This window comes from Schistocerca americana, chromosome 8, assembly GCF_021461395.2.
Source record: "Schistocerca americana isolate TAMUIC-IGC-003095 chromosome 8, iqSchAmer2.1, whole genome shotgun sequence".
Classification (NCBI taxonomy): domain Eukaryota; kingdom Metazoa; phylum Arthropoda; class Insecta; order Orthoptera; family Acrididae; genus Schistocerca; species Schistocerca americana.
In genome coordinates, this window is record NC_060126.1 from 241,539,081 (window position 1) to 241,566,042 (window position 26,962).

Consider the following 26,962-nt stretch of genomic DNA (forward strand, 5'->3'; position numbering starts at 1 on the left):
GTTTGGTGAGTGACTTTGCGAGTATCAAAAATGGCATCACCTTTTGATTTCATTGACTCAGAAGTTTAATACACCGCTAAGGTGCCGTAGACATTAGTTTCTGACGTAAATTTCTATTCGATACATTTACCCTTTCCAGAAAAAATGAGATTTAACAGCCGGCAGATAGACACACAGGCACGGACAACAAACTGATCCTGTAAGGTTTTCTTTTTTCATAGTCTGGCGTACCTACCCCGAAAATAAACACTGAAATCTGTACAAACGTCTCCGTAATAAAATCTTATTATTATAACCTCTTCGAGAAAAATAATAGTCTCATCGTTAAAATAACAAGCCGGTCGATTCGGAGCGCCGTATCCGGAGTAGAACTGGTACAAAGCGCAATGTATGGATTAACAATCCACTATGGTATTTCCATAGTGAAAACACCCTCAAACCTAGTTTCGAGGTCTGTGTGAAGGACGCTTAAATGATGAACGTAGGTTGAAACGTCACCATCTTGACGGTTTATCTGTGAGAAAACGGGGAAATTTTGAAAATTTGCATCGCCCAGTGTTTAACTCCGTTAGTTTAATTCCCTCAAGGAAATCTGAAGTGCTGGACTTTCGTTTTATCAGATTTATATTGTCTCCTTGTAAATGTAAGTTAACCTTATTAAATTTAGTGAGCAAATGTGTTTAATAAGCACAGACTGGTTTCTACCTGATTAAATCTTATTTCGAAATTGGATGTTTAGTACCCGACACCTCTAAAGCAGTTTCTAAAAGTGAAAAAAATCTTGTCAGAACAAACCTTTTGACGCCAGCGTTCTTCAGTGCGAAGAAATAATCTGTCAAAGTTCTTGTTATTTTCTTCATGTAACTGCGCAAACTATTGCTTCCAATTTTGTTTACGATGTAAATGACAAATTGAAGAGATTGATGCAATCTACGAATCAGATCCAGAATGAGATTTTCACTCTGCAGCGGAGTGTGTGCTGATATGAAACCTCCTGGCAGATTAAAACTGTGTACCGGACCGAGACTCAAACTCGAGACCGTCGCCTTTCGCGGGCAATTGCTCTACCAACTGAGCTACCCAAGCACGACTCACGCCCCGTCCTCACAGCTTTACGTCTGCCAGTACCTCGTGTCCTACCTTCCAAACTTTACAGAAGCTCTCCTGTGAACTTTGCAGAACTAGTAGTCCCGAAAGAAAGGATATTGCGGAGACATGGCTTAGCCACAGCCTGGGGGATTTGTCCAGAATGAGATTTTCGCTCTGCAGGAGAGCTTCTGTAAAGTTTGGAAGGTAGGAGACGAGATACTGGCAGAAGTAAAGCTGTGAGGACGGGGCGTGAGTCGTGCTTGGGTTGCTCAGTTGGTAGAGCACTTGCCCGCGAGAGGCAAAAGGTCCCGAGTTCGAGTCTCGGTCCGGCACACAGTTTTAATATGCCAGGAAGTTTCATACGAATCAGATGTTTAGCTACTAAATATTGTCGATGGCTGAGGCAGTGTATCACACATATCCCGCGTACATTTTCTATTGAATGAATCATCAATGCACAACAGCGCCCAAACTGCCACCGATATTATACAGGGTGTTACAAAAAGGTACGGCCAAACTTTCAGGAAACATTCCTCACACACAAAGAAAGAAAATATGTTATGTGAACATGTGTCCGGAAACGCTTACTTTCCATGTTAGAGCTCATTTTATTACTTCTCTTCAAATCACATTAATCATGGAATGGAAACACAGCAACAGAACGTACCAGCGTGACTTCAAACACTTTGTTACAGGAAATGTTCAAAATGTCCTCCGTTAGCGAGGATACATGCATCCACCCTCCGTCGCATGGAATCCCTGATGCGCTGATGCAGCCCTGGAGAATGGCGTATTGTATCACAGCCGTCCACAATACGAGCACGAAGGGTCTCTACATTTGGTACCGGGGTTGCGTAGACAAGAGCTTTCAAATGCCCCCAAAAATGAAAGTCAAGAGTGTTGAGGCCAGGAGAGCGTGGAGGCCATGGAATTGGTCCCCCTCTGCCAATCCATCGGTCACCGAATCTGTTGTTGAGAAGCGTACGAACACTTCGACTGAAATGTGTAGGAGCTCCATCGTCCATGAACCACATGTTGTGTCGTACTTCTAACGGCATATGTTCTCGCAGTAAGGTAGAGTATCCCGTATGAAATCATGATAACGTGCTCCATTGAGCGTAGGTGGAAGAACATGGGGCCCAATCAAGACATCATCAACAATGCCTTCCCAAACGTTCACAGAAAATCTGTGTTGATGACGTGATTGCACAATTGCGTGCGGATTCTCGTCAGCCCACACATGTTGATTGTGAAAATTTACTATTTGATCACGTTGGAATGAAGCCTCATCTGTAAAGAGAACATTTGCACTGAAATGAAGATTGACACATTGTTGGATGAACCATTCACAGAAGTGTACCCGTGGAGGCCAATCAGCTGCTGATAGTGCCTGCACACGCTGTACATGGTACGGAAACAACTGGTTCTCCTGTAGCACTCTCCATACAGTGACGTGGTCAACGTTACCTTGTACAGCAGCAACTTCTCTGACGCTGACATTAGGGTTATCGTCAACCGCACGAAGAATTGCCTCGTCCATTGCAGGTGTCCTCGTCGTTCTAGGTCTTCCCCAGCCGCGAGTCATAGGCTGGAATGTTCCGTGCTCCCTAAGACGCCGATCAATTGCTTCGAACGTCTTCTTGTCGGGACACCTTCGTTCTGGAAATCTGTCTCGATATAAACGTACCGCGCCACGGCTATTGCCCCGTGCTAATCCATACATCAAATGGGCATCTGCCAACTCCGCATTTGTAAACATTGCACTGACTGCAAAACCACGTTCGTGGTGAACACTAACCTGTTGATGCTCCGTACTGATGTGCTTGATGCTAGTACTGTAGAGCAATGGGTCGCATGTCAACACAAGCACCGAAGTCAACATTACCTTGATTCAATTGGGCCAACTGGCGGTGAATCGAGGAAGTACACTACATACTGACGAAACTAAAATGTGCTCTAACATGGAAATCAAGCGTTTCCGGACACATGTCCACATAACATCTTTTCTTTATTTGTGTGCGAGGAATATTTCCTGAAAGTTTGGCCGTACCTTTTTGTAATACCCTATATAAGCGGCGATCAAAAAGTTTCCGATTGACGGCGTTGCTGCAGCACATATGCAACGTAGCGCGACTCCGATGCGGGTCTATACCCACATGCAGGCAAGGGATTAGTGTGGAATTAGTTCCTTTCCGACGAGCATTCAGTAAATACGGGAACGTGGACTTCGGCGACGTTATTACCAAATGCTTCCAAAGAGGACCATCGTGCTGTTATTCCTTCCTCGTCTGCCGAAGGACTAATACCAGTAGACATCCACTGGAGAACAAAGAACGTTTATGGGACAGCATGTCTGTCGAAAACCACGGTTTTGGAACGGTGCACCAAGTTCAGTTCGGTACAAGACGCCGGTCGATCTGAGAGGCAGCCTCATCCATTACGTACTAATGAGAGACTCTCGGGCACCTGCCGTATAGTCTTGGTCTCTCCTAGTGCAGTTACCACGCCTTTGATCCCTTGCAAAAAGCCTTGAAGAGTCGACGAATCCTGTCGGATGAGAATGTGCGGCAGGTAGTTACGAACTTGCATCAATGCATGGTGTCTGTTCTTTCATATAACTGACTCGCCCAGATGGGGAATGGATCCACCTTCTTGAGTGTGGACACTTAGTTGCATGAAAGACACATGGGTAGTTGTTTGGCCGACAATGATGGAATTAAGCCAAACTTCAAACAACCAAAACTGTACTGTGTACAGTTCTTTTTGGATTCGGTCATATTTAATATTACTTATAACTGAATAAAAATTAAGTTATTGACGTAAAATTGATAAGACGTACCAATCACAACCAACCTTCTCATCCTCAAGTCATGAGCGGTGCGTTCCTATGCATAGAAAACATGATTGGGCCGTGGTAAAAATTGCTGTTTTGAAGAGCGCGCCGCAGCGCATAGTGTGAAGCAGTCGCCCTCCGTTTCTGCCGGTGGCGCCGCTGTGGCAATCGCAGCTTTGGTGTCTCCCTCTGGTGGGAAAGGGGAAAGGTTGCCTGTTCACGTGCATTTAAGGGGCGCTATGAGCTCGTCAATCAGTCTGTCTTGGTCAGTCAGTGAGTCTGGGGTCAGTCTCTCGTCTCCAGCTTGCTAGTCTGTCCCTCGTCCGCATTTGTTAGGCAGTTAGTGTCTGTCTATCATTCGGAGTGCTAGTATGTCTGTCGTGCGGATCAACCTTTAAAGCCCGGTCGGGGCTTAGTTCCTGCATCTGAGTCTGCGCGTTAGGTCGCCAGTCTGCTCTCGTTTGCTCGGGCAATGGTCATTAGCGGTTGGATCGATCGGTTGGTCGGTCGCGCACTGAGACACAAGATGACTTGTCCGTCTTGAGCATCGGCGCATGTGAGGTCGCCACGTGAGTCCAGTGGGCCGCGGAGTATAGCGAGTGGTAGTGACTTCGCGGTCGACACGGGAGCAACAGGAGTCAAACCACGACATCAGTCTGGCAGGTGCGAGCTGCGACGCCGTGAGACAGGAGATAGGCGCGCCTTCCTGCGTCCGTTGAAGCGGCTGGCAGCGGACGGTTCGGGAGAGCGAGCTGGGGGTGCTGCGCCAGGACTTCTCGAGAAATCCCAGTTAAGTGATTGGTGATATGTTGTGTGATTTACTCTTATTAAATTGTACTTTTTTTCTTGGTCAGTCTCTAGTCCCCAGTTTATTCGTCTGTCTCTCGTCCGCATTTGTTAGGCAGTTATTGTCTGTCTGTCGTTCGGAGCTGCCTCTGTCATGTTTGTCGGATTTGGTGTGTTAACGAATTTATTGCTTGGAGTGTAACCGCCTAATGCCTGAAATATGTTTCGATCTTGCCTGTCACCTTGAGAGGCGGCATCTGTGTCCTGTAGAGCATCTTAACTTGTTTGGCCAACCTTGTAGAATTTTACATAAGATTGCATTTCATGGGCTTTTATTTAAATGATCATTTTAGTATATAACGTTGCCATCCTTCACCGTAAGACTTTTCTTAGAAGTTAAAATCAAGTTGCACCTTCGGTGGCAAAATTAACATTTTATTTGTTAGTGTTTTGTACCATTTCCATCCCTCCTACGGGGGTGCATAGTCCGTGTGCTTGTGTAAATCGCTAAAACTTTTAGTTTAAAGTAATCTGGTGTGTTGTAGATTTGCACCAGTGTAGTCTTGCAGAGGCTGTTGTGAGCGGTCGTAACTACGGCCGAGTCAAAAGGGAGTGGCAAGGTCCTCTGCCTGAAAGCTCATACAGTCAAAACTTGTTTCTTTCTGCCTCTGAATAAATTGTAACCTTGATATTTAGTGGGTGCTTTCTGATTATAATTTTAAATGTTTCTTTTAAAAAATGCTTTTAGGCACTATTAAAGTGAATAAAATTTCCATTTGTCAAAAGGAATTTGGTTATGATTTCATCAGTTACTCCCTAGCAACTACTTCCACGCTTACATAGTGTGATTAAATGTGTTAATGTTCTTGAGGAATCGCTAGTAAATAAAATAAATTCTTAAGAATATTCTTTGAAAATAAACCACAGTTCAATGATTTTTAAAAATTTACTCACTTTTCTCTGGCACTCTCAAACAACACATCATCACTTCAATGTAACTTGTATGGTATTTAACTATGTTCACAAACTGATGAAAGAGTGCTCCCTTATTTTGGATCAGCAAAAGTTCGTATTTTGTCCGGCCGCTGCCAGGTTCAGCTATGTAGCTCAGAATCTTACGTATGTAGCCATTGCGAAGTGATTGTTGTACCGTATCGCTATATTTCGCAAATTAATACATCTCTCAATCAGTGACGAAGTAGTTCTTGGCTTGTCACGGGCAATGCCAGATACTGTTTCGATTCCTCGGAAAAGGGCAGGGGGTAGAAACTTACAGAGTGGAATTAGAAAAAATAATAACTAAAATGTTGCTCAATGTTGCGAGCAAGTGAGCGAAAATAGGGAGCTGTTCCACGCTCTCTCTTAGCCGATGAGACGAACAATCACATACACGGGAAAAAGCTTTAGCTCTGCGGAAGAATTCGTAACTTTGATTGTGGCCTGGCTAATTGGAATCCACCCTTTTGTACCCCATTTACATTTAATGCATCCTCATTTTTTTCCTCTGACATGGACCCCTTGCAAGTATGAGTCGATGTAGGCCAGTTTGGGAATCCTTGTTTTAGATTTTATTGTTATGGAAGTAGAATGGTGTGAAGCATTTAGTGATCAAAGCACAGTGGGGTTCCAGAAAGGCAGTGCAACCTTCATATATGTGCTAATGGTGGGAACGTAATGACAGAAATGACACGAACGTTCTTCAGTACATGGAAGTGGTACTTCGGAAAGGCCGAAATGGAATTTTACATCTGTGCGCGTAACCGTTGTACGTCGCAAGAAGCCGACCTGGACAGTCCCACACTTACTGACAGTGATTACTAACGTTCGAAAGCCTCTGCACCAGACTTCCCTGCAATTATACTAACGAAAGTACCGTAAGTCAGTGCGGGCTAGGTGTGACCCCGCAATTACTGAGAACTCTAGGTCGCGTTTTCGGCACCCTGACCTTTCCCAACGGACGCGACCTCTTCTCCAAATACATAGGTCGCGCTGTGTAGAATCGGCAGGAACGAGGAACCAGTCGGCAACGGTATCGACAGCCCACGGCCGGTGCGTGTGACCTACAGGGCAGCAGACGCTTACCTAACTACGAGATAACGGACTCGTCTTCGTTTGGCATATGTGTGTGGAAAGAGCAAGGACTGCCCGTTCGAAAGAACACCTAATGATATTATTCCAGGACGTAATGGGCTAATAAAGTCTGTCGAAAGAACACCTAACGATATAATTCCAGGACGTAATAGGGTAATAAAGTCTGCTCTGACAGCAGCCAGAAGTACCATAAATACCATATGTCGACGGAAAGCAGGACAGATGGAGAGCAAAGGAAAGAAATGAAGGTTAGAGTTTAAAGTTTCATCGACGGCAATGTCCTGTTAATGATGTATAATTTCGGATAGGACAAAGATGGGCAAGGAAATCGACCGGGCCCGTTTCAAAGGAACCATCCCAACATTTGCCATTTGTAAAACCCACGCGCTAAATCAGGTATTTATAAAAACAACGGTGGAACGTACTCAAAATCTATGCAATCAGAACGGAAGACCCTGCAATACCAGTTACACTACGTGATCAAAAGTATCCGGACACCTGGCTGAAAATGACTTACAAATTCGTGGCGCCCTTCATCGGTAATGCTGGAATTCAATATGGTGTTGGCCCACCCTTAGCCCTGATGACAGCTTCCACTCTCGCAGGCATACGTTCAGTCAGGTGCTGGAAGGCTTCTTGGGGAATGGCAGCCCATTCTTCACGGAGTGCTGCAGTGAGGAGAGGCATCGATGTCGGTCGGTGAGACATGGCATGAAGTCGGCGTTCAGAAACAACCTAAAGGTGTTCTATAGGATACCGGTCAGGACTCTGTGCAGGCCGGTCCGTTACTGAGGTGTTATTGTAGTGTAACCACTCCGCCACAGGCCGTGCATTATGAACATGTGCTTGACCGTGTTGAAAAACGCAATCGCCATCCCCTAATTGCTCTTCTACAGTGGGAAGCAAGAAGGTGCTAAAAACATCAATGTAGGCTTGTGCTGTGATAGTGCCACACAAAACAACAGGGGGTGGAAGCCCACTCCATGAAAAACACGCCTCCGAATTTTACTGTTGGCACTACACACGCTGGCAGATGACGTTCACCGGGCATTCGCCATACCCACACCCTGCCATCGGATCGCCACCTTGTGCACCGTCATTCGCCACTCCACACAACGTTTTTGCACTGTTCAGTCATCCAATGTTTACGCTCCTTACACCAAGCAAGGTGAAGTTTGGCATTTACCGGCGTGATGTGTGGCTTACGACCAGCAGCTCGATCATGAAATCCAAGTTTTCTCACCTCCCGCCTAACCATCAAAGTACTTGCAGTTTGGAATTCCTGTGTGATGGTCTGAATAGATGTCTGCCTATTACACATTACGACCCTCTTCAGCTGTCGGTGGTCTCTATCAGTCAACTACGAGGTCGGCCTGTGCGTTCTTGCGCTGCACGTATCCCTTCACGTTTCCACTTCACTATCACATCGGAAACAGTGGACCTAGGAATGTTTAGGAGTGTGGAAATCTCGTGTACAGACGTATGACACAAGTGACACACAGTCACGTGACCACGTTCGAAGTCCGTGAGTTCCGCGGAGCGCCCCATTGTGCTCTCTCACGATGTCTAATGACAACTGAGGTCGATGATATGGAGTACCTGGCAGTAGGTGGCAGCACAATGCACCTAATACGAAAAACGTATGTTTTTGGGGATGCCAGGATATTTTTGATCACGTAGTGTAGGTTCCTCTTAGAGTATGCTGATGTAATAGTTCCATATTAAGGAATCATATAAACTGCTAACTGGACAAAAAGTCCATACCTAAAGGCCACAGAAGTAAACAAGAAAGGAAACAGAGGTAATCAAATAAATTATAGCCTCATAACACTGATATCAATTTTCAGTAGGATTTTGAAACATGTAGGGGGCCCTACTGTGTTCCAACACTTTGAAATACATGGAAGAAAACGATTTGTTGACACGTAGTACGTGTTTAGAAAACAATTTTCTTGTTCAGCATTACTGTCTCTTCATTCACACGAAGTAATGAGTACTATTGACAGGGAACCTCCAGTTGATTCCATAGATTTAGGTTTCCAGAAGACTGAAAGTTTCTTATTATTTAAACTGTTGTTCGTAAGTGTTACGTTGGTATCTGAGAAATGCGTAAAACTTATTTTTGATATCGAAATATGTAAATCTCAGAGCAGGGCAACAGCACTAAGCGAAAATTTATTTTTGAATGGACAATATGTGGAGCTCATGCTACACGATGCGAATTCCAGACTAGCCGGAACATCAAACAATTCGTCTGCGAGAATATAAAAGTTAATGCATCTCAACTTCTGATATAACTGATTGAAAAGTCACAAGAAAGCACTTTACTGAAATCTTTTACTGGTATTAACCCTCTAAAATGATTCTGATATTATTTTCACAAAAAACGCTGCCAATAGCGGTGCTTTACAATGGAAGTGAACTATGATGATAATTTAATTTATTGACCTACCTCTGCGCACGGAATACTCGTTGAGGTGAACCACGTACTGACACATAAGAGCCCGCCAGTTTTCTTTGAGCTTCCAATGCACATCTGGTGTCGGTGTTTACACGTGTCGCGTTTTTCGTGCCGCTTTTTTACCATCTTGCAAAAAGAGTGTCAAGTGGTCCGAAAGCGTCATGTTCAAATTTTTGGAACTGTACAATAAACACGATTGCGTTTGGGAGCATAGTCTGGATAATTATATAAATAAAGATGCGCAGGAAATTGTTTTGAAATATATCATAAAAGAAATGGACATTTCTGGTTGAACCATTTTTGACGTAAAAAAGAAAATTAAGACATAACTATGAACAAGAAAGAACATTTATTCGTGTGCAAGTCCAAAAAGTGGAATGGGAATGGGTATGTGCCAAATCAGTTTTGGTATGAAAGAGCAGATACATATCTGGTTTAACCATTTCTGACGTAAATAACAAAATTAAGACAGAACTAGGCACAAGAAAGAACATTCATTGGTGTACAAGTCCAAACAGTGGAATGGGAATGGATTTTTTTTTTTTTTTTTTTTTTTTTTTTTTTGTTAGGGCGAAAGAACAACTAGGGTCATATGCGCCAATGTCAAAACTGTAGAACACGAAGACAACGAGAGGAATTAAAAACGACTACACGTTAATCCCAACCGACGGAAGAGAAGAGAGCTAAAAATAGGAACATGGAGAAAGGTCTATAAAATACACCATAGAGAAACGGAGGTACTGAACTAAAGATTAAATGTTCTGCGTCATATTGCTACGACGCGTAAAAAGTAAAACGCGGTCGACAACCCTCGCATCAGTCGCTAATACGGCCGGTAACTCAGACGGTAAACACAAATGAGAACGTAAGTGATTAAGTAAGAAAAGGGCATCCCGTCAGGAAATGGCGGAGCCGTCAAAGGTTGAGGGCAATGAGCACAAAGTGGTGGGGGAGCACCACTTAACAAATGGCGATGGCTAAAAAGACAGTGCCCGGTAGGCACCAAGCTAAAATGATCTCCTCACGGCGAGAGGGCCGAGAGGCGGTCGTCCAAGTCGCTGAGAGAGGCTTCATTACCCGGAGCTTGTTCCCGTGAAGGGACGATCAGTGGTGATGCAAAGTGACACCACACCACCTGCTGGCAGACGGCAACACAGAGAACAACTGAGGGAATGGAAGAACCACCGGGCTCAGGTACGAGAGCTGCAGCCTTGAGAGTAGCGTCAGCCTCCCCTCAGGGTGTGAATATAACTGATTTAGAGCACACCCGGGCGTCCCCTGGTAACGGAGTAACAGCCGGCTAATCCTTCCACTCCAAAGGCATCAGCCATCGAAATGGCAACACAGCGTGTTTCAAAATTGCCCGTATCAGGGCCAGCTTTGACTTCAGTCTCTGTCAATATAGGGAGCTTAAGCAACCAGAAGGAGGAACTCCTTAAGGAGCTGTGCCAGTGCAGTAGTTGTGACGTGCTCTGCATCCAGGAGACACATCGGGGCTTTCAAGACAGGTGCTTCAAGGTCCTCGGCATGACACTTGGCGCAGAACGACCTCGTAGTCAGTATGGCAGCGCCAGTTTTGCAAAATACACCTTAGATATTAACTCTACGGGAATTACTGCAAAGAATTATAACAGATGAGGTGCGTGGTGTCACGGTAACACCAGTTTATAAATCTCCCACAGAAGCCTTCATTCTTCTAGGAACACCTAATTTCCATAGCCAGCCAGCTAAGTATGTAATAGGCGACTTTAACAGCTGTAACCAGTTGGCAACCAAAATGTAGACTGGCAATGGCAAGGAAAGCGTTTCTGAAGAAGAGAAATTTGTTAACATCGAGTATAGATTTAAGTGTCAGGAAGTCGTTTCTGAAGTATTTGTATGGAGTGTAGCCACGTATGGAAGTGAAACATAGACAATAAACAGTTTACACAAGAAGAGAATATAAGCTTTCGAAATGTGTTGCTACAGAAGAATGCTGGAGATTAAATGGGTAGATCACATAACTAATGAGGAGGTATTGAATAGAATTGGGGAGAAGAGGAGTTTATGACACAACTTGACAAGAAGAAGGGACCGGTTGGTAGGACATGTTCTGAGGCATCAAGGGATCACAAATTTAGCATTGGAGGGCAGCGTGGAGGGTAAAAATCGTAGAGGGAGACCAAGAGATGAATACACTAAGCAGATTCAGAAGGATGTAGGTTGCAGTAAGTACTGGGGGATGAAGAAGCTTGCACAGGATAGGGTAGCGTGGAAAACTGCATCAAACCAGTCTCAGGACTGAAGACCACAACAACAACAACAACAACAACATAACCAGATAGGGTTATAGTGAATATGACAACGGAGATGAGCTACTAAACTGGGCTGATTCTGGGTCTATCACACTTATACACGATAGTAAGATACTACCACCTTTCAACTATGCACAATGGAAGCCTTGGTACCATCCTGACCTCATATTTGCCAGCGACACCATCACACAGCTATGCAGAAAGACTATGCTCGCCGATCACTAAATCTCAACATAAACCAATCATGTGTCAGATCTCGCCTGCAATACGTCCACAGCCTGTTCCATTTCCCTGCTCTTTTTAACTTTAAAAAAGTAAACTGGAAGAAGTTTACAATTCTTCTTGATCAGGAGGTAACACATATCAGCCCATACCCTGACCAAAAAATGGCTCTGAGCGCTATGGGACTTAACTTCTGAGGTCATCAGTCCCCTAGAACTTAGAACTACTTAAACGTAACTAACCTAAGGACATCACACACATCCATACCTGAGGCAGGATTCGAACCTGCGACCGTAGCGGTCGCGCGGTTCCAGACTGTAGTGCCTAGAACCGCTCGGCCACCCTGGCCGGCATACCCTGACCAATACGATCGTTTCGTAAGAGCTGTGAACAAATTTTCTGGAATGTCCATCCCTCGTGGATGTCGAACTATGTACGTACAAGGACTGTCCCATGGGATAGCTACTACACAGCATATGAGCAAGACCCTTTTGGCGAAGAAACAATATCTCGTAGATTGCAATTACCTGAATCACTATCAGCCGCCAAGTTGGATCAGTGGATCAAGCTTATGGAGGAAAGTGACTTCAGCAAGAAAAGCCAGAAAGCCTGGAAACTTCACAGACGCCTCAATAATGACCCTGCTAGCACGACCCTCCATGCAAACATAATAGACAACGATACTGCCCATCAACTATTATTAAATGGGAAATTGGATAACCGAAACATCAAGACAAAGTCTAATAACATGCGTACTTCTGTTACCGGCCTCTCTTTCTGCTCGTAAGAGCTGCAGAGGGCGATTAGTATGTGTAAAACAGGAAAGGCTGCTGGGATGGATGATCTTAGGAATTTTCAAACAAAACGTTTTGAACCTGCATCACTAAAATGGATTCTAGATCTTTTTAACAACTACTTATGCTCTGGTAGGATCCCCAAAGTCTGGCGGAGAGCTCATGTCATCGCTATCCTGAAAGCCAGTAAAGAGAACAGTGTTGCTAAGAACTACCGTCTCATATCTCTTCTTTGCCATTTGTGTAAAATCTCAGAGAGAATGATTTTGAACCGCTTGACAGAAGCAATTGACTTTGCCCTCATACCTCAACAGGCTGGCTTTAGACCGGGTAAAAGCTGCACATCACAGATCCTCAGTCTCACTCAGTACACCGCAGACCGTCTTGAATCACGTATGGTAACCGGTGTGGCCTTTCTTGAACTGTCCGTTGAGTACGACACTGTGAACCATAAATTATTCCTGAAAAAATTTTATGACATCACGAATGACTCTACTTTAACCACCTTAATAGCCAACGTCCTTAGCAACAGATTTTTCGTGGAATTTCAAGGACGGCGCAGTAGATGGATACTACAGAGGAATGGGCTACCTCAGGGCAGCGTTCTGGCCCCTATACTCTTTAATATGTAAACGAATGGTCAACCACTCCCGCCGCACACATTTTGAGTTTCCTATATGCGGATGACCTCGCATTGGCCACCCAGGGAAGGATTTCCATGACGTCGAAAATAAGCTGTCTGAAGCACTGGAAGAACTACGACGGTCCTACGAAAATGATAACTTACGGCCTAACCCAACAAAAACGCAAGTCTGTGCTTTCCACCTAAAAAACAGACAGGCCAACCAACAACTTGAACATTAATTTTATCGATAGTATCTTGGGGTAACCTTAGATCGGATCCTAACGTTCAAAACGAATTGTCAAAACACCAAAATGAAAGTGTCTGCTAGGAATAATACCATACGAAAACTAAGGGGATCTAACTAGTGTGCACAGCCAGTCACTATTCGAACTTCGGCTTTGGCGTTCTGCTACTCTGCGGGCGAATATGCAGCGCTTGTCTGGCATAACTCCTGCCATGCTAGGCACGTGGACACCGCTATGAGTGAGACGTGCGCATAATCACTGGCTGCCTGAGACCCACTAAAGTGTAGCAGCTGTACCATCTAGCAGGTATAGCTCCGACCGACATCAGAAGTGAAGCTGCTGCTCAAGCACAAGGACATAGAGCCTTGACATCTCACACTCACCCATTATTTTGCCATTCGTCAGCACCGTCTCGCTTGAAGTCCAGAAAAAGTTTTGTAAGGGTCTATGTAAACAACAACAACACAAACCAAAGTCTAGACATGTGGAGAAAGGGAGTAGAGACTGCTCCTATAGGCTCGAGACAACCTAAAGAAGAACTAGCCCCCGGTGATAATTAGAGCTGGTGTACCTGGAAGACCCTCAACAGATTACGAATTGGATAAAGAAACTCTTGAAAATTGGGTATACGCTACAGGATCCTCAACTTCTGAGTGTGGAGAGGAGCAGACGATGTCTCACCTGCGCAACTGCCGTCTGCGCCCGTCATCGTGCACCGAAGAAGGGTTGATGCTGGCCAGTTCTAAATCCTTGGACGTTGCACGTTTCTGGGCGAAGACGATTTAATTTAATGAATGTTCATTTGTGTACAATGACTTGTAATTATATGCTAACTGTAATGCTTTGAACGTAGCTCACTTTTGGGCAAAAGCAAGTTAATTATAGATTTCTTTGTCCTTTTTCATGTTTACATGCTAATTTCAGTGTGTCTGTTAATTGCTGTTAGTTCCCTTGTAACTGAGGCCTTTGGCACGAATAAAAAAAAGCAGCGTCAGCGGCCTCGTTTCTTGTCAGACCGACGAGACCAGGAACCCACATAAACATCACAGTGGCTCCGTCAAGAGCAAGCAAGTGACAGCTTTCTTGGACCCGTTCCACTAAGGGATGGACCGTGTACGGCACACAGAGGCTCCGAAGGGTACTGAGCGAGTCGTAGCAGATGACGCAATTGAAATGCCTGTGTCGCCGGATGTACTGCGTGGCCTGATACAGGGCGAAGACCTCTGCTGTAAATACTGTTCCAGAAGCTTATACAGAAAAACGTCGGTGCCAATGACGAAGGCACACCCGACACCATGGTCAGACCGAGAGCATCAGTGTACAAAAAGGTACTATGGCGAAGCTCCGTGCAACGGTCGTGAACTCGAAGCTGGAGTATTGTCCTTAGGAAGCGAATGAAGGCCAAGGAGCACAAGGGCCGCCGCACGAAGCCAAGGTGGTGAAGGGTTCATACCTATCGGGAAAGTGGCAGGTGGCGTGAAGTTATGCAGCCAGAGCAAGAGCCGAAAGAGATCTCCAGCAAGCAACAGAGAAGAGGGACGCGCCCTATACTGGCGATCAAAGGAATCATCGAAGAAGGAGCATAGGATGGGTGGCCACACATAGCAGACAAATGGCATATGGCATGCATAGCTGCTGAGGAGAAAGTCACGGTGGTAGGACAACGGTAGTTCGCCAGCTTCAGCATACAGACTCTCAACCGGTCGAATTTAAAGGAGCCATGGCCAAACGGATGCCACGAGGTTGGATAGTATTGAGACGGCGTAAAAGGGATGGACGTGCAGACGCATAAACGAAACACCCATAGTCACAAACGGAGGAGGGTGGTTCGATCTGCTCCGCAGGAAGTACCTCTGAGGACAAGTGTGACACTGAGGGGCCGCATTCATCGAGCCGCCAGGCAAGACACTTGAGAGGACCAAATAAGTTTCCTATTGAGCATGAACCCCAGGATTTTCGTAGTTTCAGCTAATGGAAGAGCAGCAGACAAGACGTAACGACGAAACCAAACGACGAAACGAAGAAACCAATTGTGCCGCCAGAAATTCATACAAACGGTCTTGTCAGTGAAAAACGAATGACATTGTCGATGCTCCATGAGTAAAAACAATCGAAACATAGCTGAAGACGCCGCTCAATGAGACAGGTCCGTGGAGAACTGCAACAGATGGCAAAATCGTCAACGAAAATTGAGCCAGAGATGCCTGCCGGGACACAGGCCATTATAGGGTTGTCTTGTATTGTATGGAACTGCGGACCTAGAAACGACGAAGAGCCTTCGTCCCCGCCGTAGCCCTTAGTGGTTCACAACCCCACAACAGGCTACAGCAGTCCACTCACCCCACCGCCGCCCCACACCGAACCCAGGGTTATTGTGCGGTCCGACCCCCAGTGGACCCCCCGAGAACGTCTCACACCAATTAGTGTAACCCTAATGTCTGCGTGGTGGAGTAATTATGGCGTACGGGTATTTGGAGAAAGTGTTTATACAGGAATCGCTGACAGACTGTAACTGAGGTTGAATAAGGGCGGACCAGCCTGCATTCGTCAAGGCAGATGGATAACTGCCTTAAAAACCACCCACAGACTGTCTCGCACACCGGACTCGGACACTAATCCTCCGGGCAGATTCGTGCGGGGACCGGCACGCCTTCCCACTCGCCAAGCAGTTCGTTAGACTGCACGGCTAATTGGGCGCTAGCAAAAGGACGACACTCACAATAGAACCCTGAGGCACACAGTTTTCCTGGATAAAGGTGGTCAACGAGGCAGAACCCATACATCCCTTGGTAACTCGGTCTTTTATAAATTCCCGTACGAACTCCTTCTCTCCTGCTCCTGTTTCCGGACTCGGGATACTTCCACAAAGGAAGACGAGATCCGTCAAGTGGATTTGTGGACACGCATTTTGTTTCCTGAAGGAGAGAAAAATGTCCTTGTTTTTTGGCACTCCCATAATGAGCGCCATTGCGCAGTTATTCACAATCGCAAATACAGACAATTTTTCTCCAATTGCGTGTGTAGTGTCTTTCTTAACCCACCCCACAGTTGGGATGTTATTGCAATGAGGAGTTAAGCCACGCCTTTTCCATGCTTAGAATCGGTTATTCTTTGGTCATCGGAATGTTCTTCTCCGAAAAGCTGTGCGTCGATAGTTTCATGGAATCTGGCGACTCCCCGCTCCCTCCTTGTCGCCACGTCGGTTTCCTACTATTCTCGGTGAAATTAATGATAATTTTTAAAAAGTAAAAATAAATACACAAATTAATACAATATTGATGTTCTCGTACCTTTACTCCACGTTTCCTGCGCTTCCCTTGGTTCCTGGGGGCGGGGAAGGAAGGGCATGGGACGTTGTGGTCAGATGTCGGGTTGTGACCCCTGCCCACATTGCCCCCACCCGTCCCCTTGGGCATGCATCCACGGAAGCCCCATGTGTAGAAAATACAGAGGATAGCAGTCCACTAGTAGGTGTCATAGGCTTTCTCTAAACCGAAAAACACGGCCACAGTCTAGTATTTCCATAGAAAATCATTCATGACATGAAATTAGATTTATATATTAATACCTTCAGCTGCTGATGGGCGTTGATATATATCAACGGGGACAGGTGAAAATATGTGCCCCGACCGGGACTCAAACCCGGGATCTCCTGCTTACATGGCAGACGCTCTATCCATCTGAACCACCGAGGGCACAGTGCGACTGCAGGGACTATCTCGTGCACGCCTCCCGCGAGACCCACATTCTCACCTTATTATGTCCACACACTACATTCGTAGTGTTCGAAAGAACAGACACCATGTCCTTATAAGTATATTCATGACGTGGGTGGACAAAATGACTAGATGATCATCTGCAGAACAGCGCGCTCGAAATCCACACTGATCTGTGGTTAGTAAATTGCGAGACTCTATCCACAATAGCAGCTGGGCATGAGTCATATGTTCAGTTATCTTGCGAACACAGCTGGTTAGAGAAATGGAGTGGTAGCTAGAAGGTAGGTGTTTGTCCTTACCAGGCCTAGGTATGGGTATGATAGTGGCTTCACGCCAGCGTCTGGGAAATGTGCCCTCTGCACAGATGTGGTTGTATGTACGGAGGAGAAAGTGCTTGCCAGCAAGACAAAGGTGCTGCAGCATCTGAATGTGAACGTCGTCTGGCCCTGGGGCGGAGGATCAGGATGAACTGAGAGCATGATCTATCTGCCTCATAGTAAAAGTGCGTTGTAGCACTCACGATTCTGAGAAGAGAAGGGTAACGCCCGAGCCTCCTCCGCTCGTTTCCAACGGAGGAAGGCAGGGTGATAGTGGGAGGAGCTCACAGTCTCCGGAAAATGGCGATCCAAAATGGGTCCACTAGGACATAGTCTGCTACTGTCAGGCTAGAAGTTGGAGAATGGACCTTGGTCTCAGAGAGCGGTCGGAGGCTGGCCCACATGACGGAAGAGGGAATGGAACTGTTATAAGAACTAGTAAATGAGATCCAGCTAGCTTTTTTGCTATTCCGAAGAACGCGACGACACTGTGCACGTACCCGTTTGTAATGAATACAAAAAATTGTTCAAATGGTTCTGAGCACTATGGGACTTAACTTCTAAGGTCATCAGTCCCCAAGAACTTAGAACTACTTAAACCTAATTAACCTAAGGACATCACACACATCCATGCCCGAGGCAGGATTCGAACCTGCGACCGTATCGGTCGCGCGGTTCCAGACTGTAGCGCCTAGAACCACTCGGCCACTCCGGCCGGCGTAATGAATGCAGTTTGCCATCGTAGGATGACGGTTAAAAACGCGGAGAGCACGTCTCCGCGCGCGAGCGGCGTTGTGGCACGCCTCAGTCCTCCAAAGGACCGGAACATGGCGTGGTAAGGAAGAAGAGCGAGGAATGGACTGTTCTGCAGCGATCAGGATAATGTTTGTAAGGCATTCGACTTGGTCATCGCGACTGGATAAATGTTGTTCGTTGAAGGTCGCCAGGGAGGAATAAAGCCTCCTGTCAGCCTTAGCAAGCTGTCGTTTGGGTGTGCTCATGGATGAGGTAAGAGTCAGCAATCGGATGGCACACTGGAAATGGTCGCTCGAGTACGTGTCAGAGAGAACGGACCACTCACGATGATAGGCAAGCGGGGCAGTGCAGAAGGAGAGGTCTAAATGGGAACGGATGTGTGTGGACTCTGATAGGAATGTAGGTGCTCCCGTGTTAAGGCAGATGAGGTTAAGATTACTGAGAAAGTCAGAAAAGCGCGCACCTCTCTGACAGGTTTTGGGCGAGCCCCAAAGGAGATGGTGCGCATTAGTCACCAAGCAGCAGAAAGGGGCGAAGAAGATGCCCAGTAAGCTGGAGGAATTCTGTCCTGGTGACAACGAATGATGAGGGGATGTAAACGGTACAAAGTGACAAGGTCAAGTGAGGACGGAAAACGCGGACTGCAACAGCTTGGAGCGATGAGGGGGATGAATTGACTATGAACATCATCCTCTATCAGCAGTATGACTCCTCCATGAGATGGAATGCAGTCTTTAGGGGGAAGGTCGAAGTGGACCAGTAAGAAAAACGGGAGCTCTAAGCAGTCGTGAGAACGCTATTTTGATTCTTGGAGGCAGAGTACAAGAGGACGCTACGATTCTAATAGCAGCTGTAAGTCCTCTTAGTTGGATCGAAGGCCGCGAACGTTCCATTGGAGGAGAGTCATGACGAGGAAAATATGAAGGGGTGCCAGCCTTCAAAGCCTCGCTGCTACAGGGCACACGGGCAGGAGAATCAAACTCCATGAGGTCTACAGAGGCGTCGAGCATTGTCCTTCTGTCGGTCGCGGAGTCCAGGGCAGACTAACGGTTGGTGGTGCGCACCGGAGACACGGGAGAGGGTATCACGTGAAGACATTGTCGAAGAGAAGACACCGTCGAAGAGGTTCTCCGAATCGGCGAAGACAAATCTGGTAAGTACAGTCTTTATTTTTTAAAATAACTCAACATTAACTTGTTATAATAATCACTAATCATCATGTCTCATATCCATTTGTCACGACATTGCGCCTTCTCCTGATAAATATTCTGCGTATTTCATCACACACATTAGACACTGATCTAGTGTAGCTACGAATCCCTAAATTAACGTTAACATTAACTAAACCAGTCACTTGAATATTCTGTGTTCTCCAAGAACCTGGTGTAGTGCAGCACATATTAAGATCATCAGTATCAAGGGAGCCTGTAGGTGTGTATGCTTCACTCGAACTCATTTCTAAGCAGTTACGTAATGCAAATTCTGCTTTCACAATTCGCTGAAATAATTCCAACGGCTACAGGTCGTTCGAAAACTGAATTCAGAATGCATTTTCAGCTACGCGACGAGCTCTTGACAGACGGTAATCGAAGGTTTTTTGTTTTGTCGATAAATTAGTACATCTCCCGAACGGTTTTAAAATGTTTGATCGTAAAGGAATAGTATTTTTTTGGAAAATTTAACCTGTTACTGAAATCTTATAACGCTGAATTGAAAGATGATTTTCCAAAAACTGCAGCGTCATTTGGCCGTCCATTTGTAACTATCTCAAAATAGCGGAAAACGTAGTTTACTTCTCTCCTCCCACCAAAATACCGCTGTATGTAACTTAGTAATTGAAATACTCTAATCCACTATGAGGGGAATTTCATACAGCGTAGCATCACAGCAGTTGGGATAATTCCATCGGAAGTTGTATTCCTTTTGAATAGACTTCCCTTCTTCTCCAGTTTGTGGCATCTATAACAAAGAAGTAACCTACTTCGTACAAATTTGAAACTATGAAATTGTTACACATTGTCGTAAAGTGCGACTTGTCGCACACTTCCTCAAAAACATTTTTTTTATTTTAAACGTTTTTACGATACAACTTTCAGTGATCTTGCATCTGAACAAATTTCCTTATTGAGAATGTACTGCAAGATGAAGCAGCCGAATGCCAATTGTACGAAAATACCCAAAAAAAACACACCTGCGTCTTCTGTATTACAACCGAAAATGCTGAAACTCAGAAAGAAATAATGCATGTGAAAAACACAGAATCTGCTAACTGGTCCATTCCAAAACAGTCAACACCGAAAGATGCATTTCAAGCTCCTCAGAGTCGCAAACGGAAAATGATTCATTACATAAGCGCTACGATTGGTAAACTTGATAAATAGTGCAAAGTAGTAACAAAAATGATATTAAGAGGGAATTCGATATACTTGCTTGATATGTCGCTGTGCAAATAAAACAGATGCCTCTTTACAATGCTCCAAGTACTACTCCTTCACCAACGTGTTCAGACAATGAGGATGGAAAATATGGGTCATGCTCATTTGCAGTTAATTCCGACAACAAACAACAACGCGAAGAAGATACGGAGCAGCCATCTGATGTTGTTGCCACAACAGTAATACTATTCTACAGTAAAAAATAAAATAAAATGTTGTGACGCATCTTAACTTAATGCTTCTGTAAAAACATATTGTACCTACTTCAATAAACTCTTGCGAAGCCTCATATATAGCCGTACGAACTTCCTTAAAAAAGTTTGAGACGGTGTTTTAAGGTGCACGGTATATGGAAGCAAGATCTGGAACTGAATCTCCTGTAGTTAAATGTCTTACTGTTGCAGCTTTAGATTTGGTGAAATAGCTTGCCGCATCACTGCGTCACATTTCCTTATGCGGCACTGAATTTTCAGTAGCAGTTCCTCAGATTTTTCTTCCGACATTCTCAAATGATTTATCTATCCTTCGCTATCCTCTAACGCTAGTTCCCTTAGCAATGTCTCCGAAGCTCCCAATCGGTTTTTTCCCAAGATACACTGTCTCGCCCAAAAACGACGCTTTCGACGATTGTTACTTGACAGAACTATTCGCAATTCTTCTCGTAACGTAGTTATTATGGTATCAACCACTTCGCGCACAGCTACTTTCAAAGCCATTATACACTGAATTGATCGATTTCAGTTGAAATGTATAAACGAAAACTGATTCAAGTCTCATTCAACTTGAATCAGTTTTCGTTTATACATTTCAACTGAAATCGATCAATTCAGTGTATAATGGATTTGAAAGTCTCATTCAACTTTTGCTGATCAAGTAAAATCGGACAAATGACTCGTGAGAACGAACCTTATGCTTCATTACAAAATTTCTAAACCAAACATCAACCACACATATTGTTCTAACAATGAGAAGCTACACAGTTACACATACAAAAGAAACTGGATTAGCTTGAAAACTGTGTTTTGTCATTCTCCCATTAATATAATCCCATTTGCTCAATATGTTTCCTCGAAACATGTTATTACAAAATCGCTTTTAAATAATGCTGCCTCCATTACACAGTTGGCCTGTTTCCATCACTTTTAAACCAAGTACATTGCCAAACTGTTCAACACATTCTGCTACTGCTACCCTCTGGCATACTCTGACAAAACAAAGTTAACCTCTCCGACCAACATCTCTGCTCTCAAACACAGTCTTACCCAAGGTTTATGATTTCATCGATATTACAGAGATTGTGCACATTTATCAAATTCGCAACTCCAGTCACATTTGCGGCCAAAGCTTCCTGAAAATCGTCATGACAAGTAGGACAGCCCTCTTTCAGCCTTTGACACTGTTCCTCAAAAGCGGCTGCTAATGAAACTGGCTGCCTATGGAGTATTGTCTTAGCAGTGCTATTGGATTCGTGAGTTCCTGTCAGAAATGTCACAGTTGGTAGTAACTTACGGAAATTCATCGAGTGAAATGGAAGTGATATGTGGCGTCCCCCATGTAAGTGTTACAGCCTTTCAGCTGTCCCTATTCTATATAAATGACTAGCAAATCCACAAAAAACATCCAATAAGCAAACCGCCGCGTTACCACGGTCGCCATTCAAGACCAACACAATGATTACTCCCCCCCCCCCCCCCAGTCCTCCGCGAAATCCTCTATCAGAAAAACCTAGCAAAGCAAACACGGCAGGGCACCGGTGACCCTAGACACCGCACAGAAACAAACCAAATGAAGCGCGAACTAGAGAAAAGAATGATGCGCTGAGGCGTGGGAGGACAAAATGGACCTCTTCAAGCTCCAAGAGAGGGACGAACGGCAGATATTAAAACGCCTCAAGGGTACTCAAACAGCAAATTGGGCTTTAGCAGGGAACCAGGACCTCTTAACATCTTAGTAGTCAATTCCACATTACATGAGGGTGTCCCAATAGTTTTGGTCAGACAGAGTGTGTTGGAGGTCGTGGTATGTTTATCAACTCGCGTTGGAACATCGGCTCTCTGAATTTTACAAGACTATCCCGAGCTGCACAATGCCTTTCTGGTGACTTTTCCCATCACTTTTGTTGAACATCAGTGTGACAGTCTCTCGATGGCCAAAGGAAACCGTGACGAAGCTCTCCTGCATTAATCCTACTGCGTAACAGTGTCAGAGTGTTGAAGGATTGTCAATAATTGGTCGAACAGGGGTTCTTTAAGGGAGCTTTTTGTCTGTGAATTAAAGTTCTTTGATGTTCATCCAGTACTTCTCCTACGCCGAACTAATACAGCCATTCGACTTTTATTCGATCCAGGCAAGTAATGCTGTACGCATTCCGGTTGTGTTCGATCGCATATGAGTCGTTACTGCAACGGCTGCTCCTATCGGTCCCAGAGACATCTCGCGGCTACCGCTGGGACCGACAAGGAACCTCTCTGACCAACGGTTAAGTGAACAGTGCGCAGCGAGCTGAAGCAAGCAGTCAGCTAAATGCCAACAAGGGATCAACAGTATGGAACGAGAAGATAGACGTTATTCCGTGCTTGCCATAAAGCATTGGCACTGGCTGACCTCACTCTCTCTCTCTCTCTGTTAAGGCGTAATGTCAGCGCCGGTATACCAGTCGGGATCGACACCGAAGCCATGGCTGTGGGAAGAGGTCAGCTAATCGCACGCTGACTGACCTACCTCCAGGACGACAACGCGACAGCAGTGTACCCTAGGTGAAGACGAGATAAGGGCGCGCCCGACTGGTGGAACACAGTCCGATAGCAGCTTCTGAGTTAACCACTCGGTTAGCCGATACATTGTAGCCTCTTCATTAGCAATCTCTAGCACAGAGATCAGCAGCCATTGCAGTACAGTTGACAGACTGTTGTTAATGGCGGTTGCTAGGACCACAAGTGTTACTTGTGTTTCTCTATTTTGAAGAAGACTGATTATTTTGTATGTGTTTGTGACACATCTGTGTAATTGCAGCTGTGGATGATCGTGTAAAATGGACTGCAAGAAATCTCATATCAAAGTTAAGTATTTGTACTTGTAATAAAACTCATTAATATGAGTTGTTTGATTGTTTGACTAGCGAACCAAGTATGCAAGATTCCTAGACGCAACACTCTCTCTCCCACCCTCCCTCTCTCTGTCTCTCTCCATCTACCTATCCATGTATCTACCTCTCTCTCTACCGCTGGAGTGTGTACTGAGGACGGTGACTTTCAGTTAGGGGTCCACGAGAGATACGGGCCCCTTGCATCGAACATGTGCCGTCACAGTAGGCGCCTCGTCCTCCATACTTCGTGAACGTTCGGATCTTTACAGGACCCACAGTCAATCAATACGTCAATGAATAGGTAACCACTAAAGGTCTTAACTTTGTCTTGTGCTGTCGAGTGATTCTATGCATTTAAAACTGCAGTGAAGAATTATCAAACTCATCTGAAACAGTTAGTTTCTCCACACCGCAGACAGCTCGTGGCTTTCGTAAGACCTGCAGCGTCAAAGGCAGTACGTTGGATGTGGAAGTAAGAGGTAGGCACTAGCTTGAGTGGCAGTGGTTTGAAGGACACATAGACGCTAGTAGAGGCCAATGTGAAGTTTCCTGCCGGCCGTGGTGGCCGTGCGGTTCTAGGCGCTTCAGTCCGGAACCACGCGACTGCTACGGTCGCAGGTTCGAATCCTGCCTCGGGCATGGATGTGTGTGATGTCTTTAGGTTAGTTAGGTTTAAATAGTTCTAAGTTCTAGGGAACTGATGACCTCAGATGTTAAGTCCCATAGTGCTCAGAGCCATTTGAACCATTTTTGAAGTTTCTTGCAAGTGAATGTCGCTGCAGACTTTAAATCTCACTAAAGGCCATTAAAGATGGTTTCCTTCCTGTCGTGTTGAGAGACAACAATGTGTTGAAGCAGTATTTGAATGGTGTTGTTTTCCAGATATTTTGGTTTGGTCAAGACGTCGAGTTTATCTGCAGTACAGACACGCGTTCGTTATTGTTTCATATGGTAAAAAGTTGCATTCTAGAAAAGAATTTAGTCTTCCTGCTGTTTCAGATCTTCGTATTTGTATCCAGTATAAGTTGATGGACTGCCCGCTTGTCTAAGAATAACGGGTTGGCCCTCCTCTGATTGCTGGCAATGTAGTATTAACCATAGCAGTGCTAACACATTTTCCATAACACACATCATACATTACCAAGAGAGGAGCGGGTACATTATGCCCAACTTAAAAAAAGTTTTAAAAAAATTATTTGACTGATGTTGATTTACATTAACAAGATCCTTTGCAAAGAATTACTGTTTAAGTAGGGTCAAGCAACTGAAAATATCTTTTACCACACAATCAGTAATACCAATTATTTTTCAATAATGAGTACTACCAATCTGGCAATGCTTTATGACCACCACAAAAAATGAAGAAAATTTTGTTCATTTTTGCTGATTTTTACTCATAATACAGAGAGATTTTAATGTGTAAGTAAGGTCCTGATTCTGAAAATATTGAGTAACATTCATTATGTCATTGTGGAAAGTGCCATCTATTACTTACACTTAAATATTTGGGTTCAGTTTAACTGAAAAACTTAAAACATTTATAGGACCCGGTAAGCAAATTCATTAAAAGCAATAACCGTTTTTCACTGTTTTAAAATATGAAGTAACTGACTAGATCACAATATTTTCAAAAGTTGGACACGAAGTACTCCCCACTCCCACTTGCTAATGTAAGGATTAACACTTTTCATTTAATTGGTTACGTATGTTGATACCATATATCGAGTGTATAGTTCTATTAAAGGTGGCCACATATAATTGTGTCAAAGCATTCAGATCACAGTTGGCGCCCCATATTAATTGAAATTTTGTCTTTTATTCGTGTTGTTTAAGAAAACAAGTTTCCTTTTTGTTTTAAAATATGTAATTGAGGGATGTGTTATTCGGACTTAACTTCTGTGCATTGAACCCCATGTGGTAGGTGAATGTCTGTTGAACAACATGAACTGCGTTTGTCGTTTACGTATTTAATTACTCTGAATGGTTACCTTGTGCTACCTTAACTACCGTGAAGTGCGTCTTGAAGCAAGACTAAAACTCTAGATCTGGTTCTTATTAATAAAATTTTTAAAGCATTATATGACAGTGCTTACTCCAGCACGTTCCAAAGCCCATCCCCATGCTCACTACCATTTCAGTTCGTCGAGCGATATCGAGTATATTGTTCTACCTACGCGCAACACATTACATTTCTTTACGCTGAAAGTCAGTATTTAATCATTCCATTTAGTCTTCTATGTGCTGATCATCTTCAAGTCTTTCTGCTTGTCGTAACAACCTTCTAACGACCTCGCTTCTCTATACAGAACTGTATAGTTTGTGAAGAGCCTCAGAGAGCAACAGACACCGTCCACCATCACTGTAGTAACTTAACGTCCGAGATAATTAACAACCGATGAATTCTGTACTGCGCCATTAAAGTGTAAGTACATGCGTCATCATAAAGAAACTATCATAGCTACTTTATTCTGCATCGTTAGGCTCTCACGTCTAGAGTTGTAATTTCACACCTAGCCGTACATATTTTATACGCTCGGTGAGTCTTTCCCAGAAGGTACAGGTATGAAGTTGAACGTCTACTGCAGCCATTAATAATCCCAAACGCTGTCCGTATCTTAGGAGTGCAATGTTTCTAATTAGGCATCTGTCTCACTGCGTACACAGCTCACAAGTTAGTGCAAATTTCCACGAGCATCGTGTATTTTTTTTATCATAACCGACTGGTAGGTTTCACATAAAATCGAGAGATATCGATTACAGACGCCTGAAAGAAAGCAACGCTATTCTGAAAGAAGCTTTTCACATAATACCAAGAATCATTTTTCAGTTCGAACCCTAAAAAATAATGTACCGTACACCTGAGCTTAGCGGCGCTGAAATTTGGATTTATTAGCGCTCGCACTGAAGGAGCTAAGCAGTCAATTTTACTCACGCTTCCTCTTCTGTGGAACTCAACGAGCAGCTGATACACATGCAAAACGAAACTTCGTCAAACGGTTCAGAGTGAATTAGATCGCTAGTTGCCAGATTCTTCATTAATTGATTAATTGGTGGCACAGCTTTTTCATTAACTGGCTGTTCTGTTGGTTCTTAATAGAATATTTCATACTTTTTGAGTGAAAAAACTACACGATGCTGGTGTACTCTGTAATAGTTATTGGTTTACAAATTTGGTTTCACATTTTACACTATTTGAAAAAATGATCTTTT

General features: G+C 44.5%; 1 pseudogene; it reads left to right on the forward strand.

Moving 5' to 3' along the window:
- The first annotated feature begins 6,999 nt into the window (after positions 1–6,999).
- On the forward strand, positions 7,000–20,873 carry LOC124545716 (annotated as a pseudogene).
- The last annotated feature ends 6,089 nt before the right edge of the window (positions 20,874–26,962 follow it).